Source organism: Phocoena phocoena, chromosome 4 (assembly GCF_963924675.1).
Source record: "Phocoena phocoena chromosome 4, mPhoPho1.1, whole genome shotgun sequence".
In the NCBI taxonomy this organism is placed as follows: domain Eukaryota; kingdom Metazoa; phylum Chordata; class Mammalia; order Artiodactyla; family Phocoenidae; genus Phocoena; species Phocoena phocoena.
Window position 1 is genome coordinate 49,540,257 of NC_089222.1, and position 5,799 is coordinate 49,546,055.

Sequence of the window (5,799 nt, forward strand, 5' to 3'; positions counted from 1 at the left end):
GGACAAGTTGAAGGGGGTCTTTCTCAATAAGCCATCTTCCTGTGGTTTTCTGTTTTCTAGGATTTCAGAAGAAAACAAGAGCCTGTCAAGCCTGTGTGAAATCCTAACTTCCCTACACCGGTCTTTATTTCCCCCTTACTTTCTGTTTTTCTTGCTGGTAGTGTTTAACATAAAAATAAGAATGATGCAACCCAGGATCCTGGAAGTAACAGATGATAGCAGATAGAAATCCAAAGCAAATTTGAGTTTTAAACTTTGCCCTATTTTATTGTGAGATACAATTCATTAAACACCTCTTTGGCAAGTGCATTAAATGTGTCAATACTTTTAAAATTTCAACAGTCAGTTAAAGTTACCTTCCGGGAGAGAGAGTGTCAGAGCACTTGGCATGCCTCTGAGCTGTCTGGGCGACAGTTTTGCAAAGGGCCAGAGGAGTCTGCTTCCAGGGACCCCAGTCGCATCTCTTGGCTTACCGTTTCTTTTTCTCTTGGCATTCTCACCTTCTCTACTGCAGCCCTTCACCCACACCCCATAAAAACACATTGGCAGTAAAGAATTAATTCACTCCATAAGCAGAACTCACTGTTCTTGATGCTAAGAGATTCAATGATAAACAAGACACAGCTCATGTCACTGAAGTCTTAACCTGGTGGAAAGATGGTTACACTGGAGCAAGGGCTGTCAGGGAGGAGAGACCCACGTATCAGGGAACCCACAGTTGGACCAAGCCTGTCTTGGAGCACAGCCTTTGAACAATGAGTGGCATCGCCTGGGTTTTGAAGAACTGAGGTAGCTAAAAAGAGGAGAGAAAGGGAAGTGTCCCAGGAAGAAAAATCAGGCTCAGAAACTTCCAGGTATGAAGATCTAAAGGAGCCTGGGGTTGCCTCTAGGAGTGAATTCTGGTTTGCCTGGAGCAAGAATGGAGGATGGAGGTTAGGGGTAGTTCTGGTATGATTTGAGGCTCAAGATTCATAAGGGTCAATCTATGAATCCCTCCGGGGATTTGCTTACATTTTAAGGGAGGGTTCAAGACTTAAAGGGATGAAACTATAAATGGAATTTTAGATTCTGTTAATAAAATTTAGATTCTGTCCTTAGGCTAGGGCCTAATAGGTATTCTTAAAGTTACAATGTTCATGGCTTCCTCCCTATAAAATAGGTCTTACAATGTTCCAGAATGGTTCAAGAAACATTTTGCACAAGGGGATCCTCAAAATGACTTTGCAGAGCCCACCTCCCTGCTTGGGGGATGGAATGTTCCATATACCCGGAGTACTATTTTAGAAGTCACAACTGGGCATCCTTTTTTTTTTTTTCTTCAACCTAGAAGCAGGATCCGGCCCACCAGGTTCACGCAGGAACAGACAGCAATGGAACCAGACAGGTGTCCCAGCCACAGCCCCGTAGCTGACCGATCCTCAGTAAGGGTGGGTGGGAAAGAGAGACCTTCAGCTTGTGAATCCAGCCACAGCCTGCTGCCCTGACTGCCCCATCCTGATTCCACCGTCACCCCCGGGGCGCTTTTCCTTTCACTGGTCCCCTGGCTCCAACCCAAGACTTACCTCTATGGTCAGTTTCACTTATTTTCACCTTTGGGAGGTTTATACACTGCTATTCTTTGGAGAGCCATCACAGTAAATGCTTTTACTTTTCCCCCCCAAGTTGCTGTGACTCCATCTCCCACGTCTTAAGAAAACACTGCTGGATGGCGCTCCAGGATGTGGTAATTTCCCCAAGTGAAACCCCACCCAGCTGGTGAGGCCCCGCTGAGTTCTATGTGCAGATGAGTATACCACAGAGCAGGATGGGAAAGACCAGGGAGCCAGGGAAGGTCAGAAAGTACACAGGACTCGAGTGATTGGGAGAGGAAACAAAATACCGTAGGGAACAAGGAAGGCAGAAAGGAGAGGAAGGCAAGAGAAGGAAGCAACTGAGAGCTAACAGGGAATCAGAAAAGGAACAAGTGCGAGAAAGGCAGATTTGTGAGAACAAGGGGGAGAGCACCTGCATATTTCTTAATATACAGTGGGTTAAGAATTAGAAAAGAATTTTTTTCAAAATGTATTTCTCTTTATATACAAACTTGTGCAAGTACTCAGGCTTCCCACACCAGCTCGAGCTTTAAGAATGGCTTCCCCCTTGTCTCTGCACTGGGTTTTACTCTGTGAAGGTAAATCCTGGAAACCGAATTTGGGGAAATTTTCAGATCAGAACATAACCAGACTACAGCACCTAAAAACTAGGGTTTTGCCTCTCCTCCCAGGATCAGAGGCATTCACTTAAGAGCCCTCTGGGAAAACTAATGGCTGGCATTTAACAGAGTAGTTACTGTATCATATTTACTGTATTATCAGTAGGTAAGTTTACTTGCCATGAAACCCCAAGGATAATACATATTTGGCATGTAATTTCTCTTGTACTGAAGCGATTTTTGTTTTTGTAAAAGTGAGGTATACTTTTTTTTCTTTTCCATCCTTAGGTTTAGGCTTAACGTGTATTTTATTTTAATTTTTTAACATCTTTATTGGAGTATAATTGCTTTAAATGGTATGTTAGTTTCTGCTTTATAACAAAGTGAATCAGCTATACATATACATATGTCCCCATATCTCTTCCCTCTTGCGTCTCCCTCCTTCCCACCCTCCCTATCCCACCCCCCCATCCCACCCCTGTAGGTGGTCACAAAGCACCGAGCTGATCTCCCTGTGCTATGCGGCTGCTTCCCACTAGCTAGCTATTTTATGTTTGGTAGTGTATACATGTCCATGCCACTCTCTCACTTCAGGTTTAACGTATATTTTAAAGCTTTTTTTTTTTTTTTGCGGTACGTGGGCCTCTCACTGTTGTGGCCTCTCCCGTTGCGGAGCACAGGCTCCGGACGCGCAGGCTCAGTGGCCATGGCTCACGGGACCAGCCGCTCCGCGGCATGTGGGATCTTCCCCGATCAGGGCACGAACCCGTGTCCCCTGCATCGGCAGGCGGACTCTCAACCACTGCGCCACCAGGGAGGCCCCCTTAAAGCATTTTTGAGGAATGCTTTCAAAGACCTTAAAATTTTTGATCCAGTGTTTTCAGAGTGAATCATATTTTCAGTGTTGCTTCTTAAAGGGAAATGCATTTTCTTTCTCCACAAAACTTTATTAAAAAGCATAACACATGCTACAACATGAATGACACTTGAGGACATAAGAGAAGAAAGCTAGTCATAAAAAAGGCAAATACTGTATGATTCCTCTTACATGAGGTACATAAAGCAGTCAAATTCATAGAAACAGATAGTAGAACGGTGGTTGCCAGGGGCTTGGGGCAGGGGGCAATGGGGAGTTGTCTAATCTGTACAGAGTTTCACTTTTGTAAGATGAAAAAGTTCTGGCGATCTGTTGCACAGCGATAAGAATATATTTAACACTACCGAACCGCACACTTAAAAATGGTTAAGATGGTAACTTTTATGTTATGTGGGGCTTCTTTACTACAATGAAACATTTTTTTAAAATATATTTAAAAAACATGATTCAGAAGGCTAGGGCTCTAAATGTAAAGAAGTTTTAAGAGTACCTTAATCAATTTCTGCTTTTATTTTTCTTCTTATGTATGTACAAGTACGACATGATTTTTAAAAATCCATACCTGAATGTCTATATAAGTTTTAATAAGTAAAAATCCTAGGTAATTTTTAAAAACTTACTTCAGTCACTCAGCTCTAAAGCATTCTGGCGGCATAGGCAGTGTCTTGAGTTACACGTCTGGTGGGCTTACTTCAGCCCTATTCAGACCTCTTGCCTTGAAAACATATTATTGTAGATCTATTTCTAGCATTAGTTAGTATTACTATTCTCAATTAATTTAAGCAGAAAAGGGATGTATTAAAAGGAGGACAAAACTTCTATTAAAAAGATGACAAAGGTAAACATGTGTTTACCTCCACTCCTTTTGAACCCCATTTAAACAATTAAGGAATTAAAAAAACAATCACTTCATGAATCTGTAAGGATAAAGAGAACTGGACAGATTCCAACAAAATTTTGGAATCTAGAGAGCATGAGGAGGGTACGTTTACCTGACTTTACAGTTAATTACCTGCAAAGTTTGGGGTAACAGATTTTTCAAATTTCAGAATCCCCAGAGGTTCAGTAAGTGAACCAGTAATTATACCAGGTAACTCTGAAGGAAGAGGTAGGAATGGGCAGGGCTGAAAACAGGATGATTAGTTTAAAAGTATAAGAAGTTAAACTATTAAATTCCATTTCTCACTCCGGGGCAGACAGGAGACCGTCCTCGTCCCCACCCTGGAAAAGATAGAAAGTTTATTGTCAGAAACTGTTGAAACACAGAGGTTCTGGGTTCAGAGACACTGGTCATGGTTCAAGTACCGTATTGGATAGAGGGTGAAGTAAAGTCTGTGCACGGAAGCATGAGATCTCTCCCTAAGCCCCCTTTAGTTCCTCTAAGAACACACTGGCAACGGAGCTTAATCACCCTCTTCCCCCGCCCAATAGAGGCAGGTGCGGGGACACCTACCTGGGAAACTGACCAGCCCAAGAGAAAAAACCTGCAGGTATTGACTGTGTAGAGTCCCTCAACTAAATGAATCTGTTGCTGTCCAAGCAATTACAGAGAAGCCCACTGATTGACAAGTCCTACCTCTATACACAGAGCCCCTCGTTCTACAAGTGCTCGGAGGACCAAAGACCTCAAGCTAGTTGAGGAAAGACTCTGATATGAAAATGAGGTGTAGAAACCGTAAGAAAGAGGGAACTTGGAGAAAATAAGGACAAAGTAAGGAGAAGAAAAAAAAGTTTTAAAATCACTATTATACTTAGTTCTTGGGCCCATAAACCAAGAATCAGAAGACGTAAAAAGGGGGAAATCTAGGGAATAAAGGAGCTTCTAGAAATTAAAAATGTGATCATTTCTGTGCAAGATTAAAGTGGCAATCGTGTAGTTTTGAATCTACCTATTCCTCTAACAGTAACACCACAACAAACGCACAACAAACATCTACTATAGAAATAGTAAGGTATCCTGTGAACTTCGAATACAAGGAAAGGGCGGATTAACTGACAGCAGAAAGACCCACGGGTATCAGCAAGTGGGCAGGAGGACGTCGAAAGCAGGCAGAGGGTCTTCTGGTGGCACTGAACGGCATCTGACTTGTAATCAGACGGCCAAATCAGACTTACCCTAAAATCTACATGTGCCCACTCAGCATAGAAAGCTAATTGGGTTTTTGGGGAACAGTGCCAGAGCTAGGTTCTAAGGGTGAAGGCAAAGGAAAGATTAGATGGTGTGTGACAGTCTGGGCCCTTTTAAGTCTCAGAACTAACCAATTGACTCTGCTTTTCAGGACAAAGTCCCTCACGGAGAAGGATCTGCTGGCAGTAGAATCTAAATTGAGAAGCACAGAGATACTATGAGCAAAGGCAAGAGAAGATCCAGATGAAGTGGGAGAAGGGGAAGAAAAGGTAATTTCAAAAAAGCATAAGGCGGGCTTCCCTGGTGGCACAGTGGTTGAGAATCTGCCTGCCGATTCAGGGGACACAGGTTCGAGCCCTGGTCTGGAAGGATCCCACATGCCGCGGAGCAACTAGCCCCTTGAGCCACAATTACTGAGCCTGCGAGTCTGGAGCCTGTGCTCCGCAACAAGAGAGGCTGCGATAGTGAGAGGTCGGTGCACCACGATGAAGAGTGGCCCCCGCTTGCCGCAACTAGAGAAAGCCCTCGCACAGAAATGAAGAACCAACACGGCCATAAATAAATAAATAAATAAAATTTTAAAATAAAAAAGGCAAAATTCCT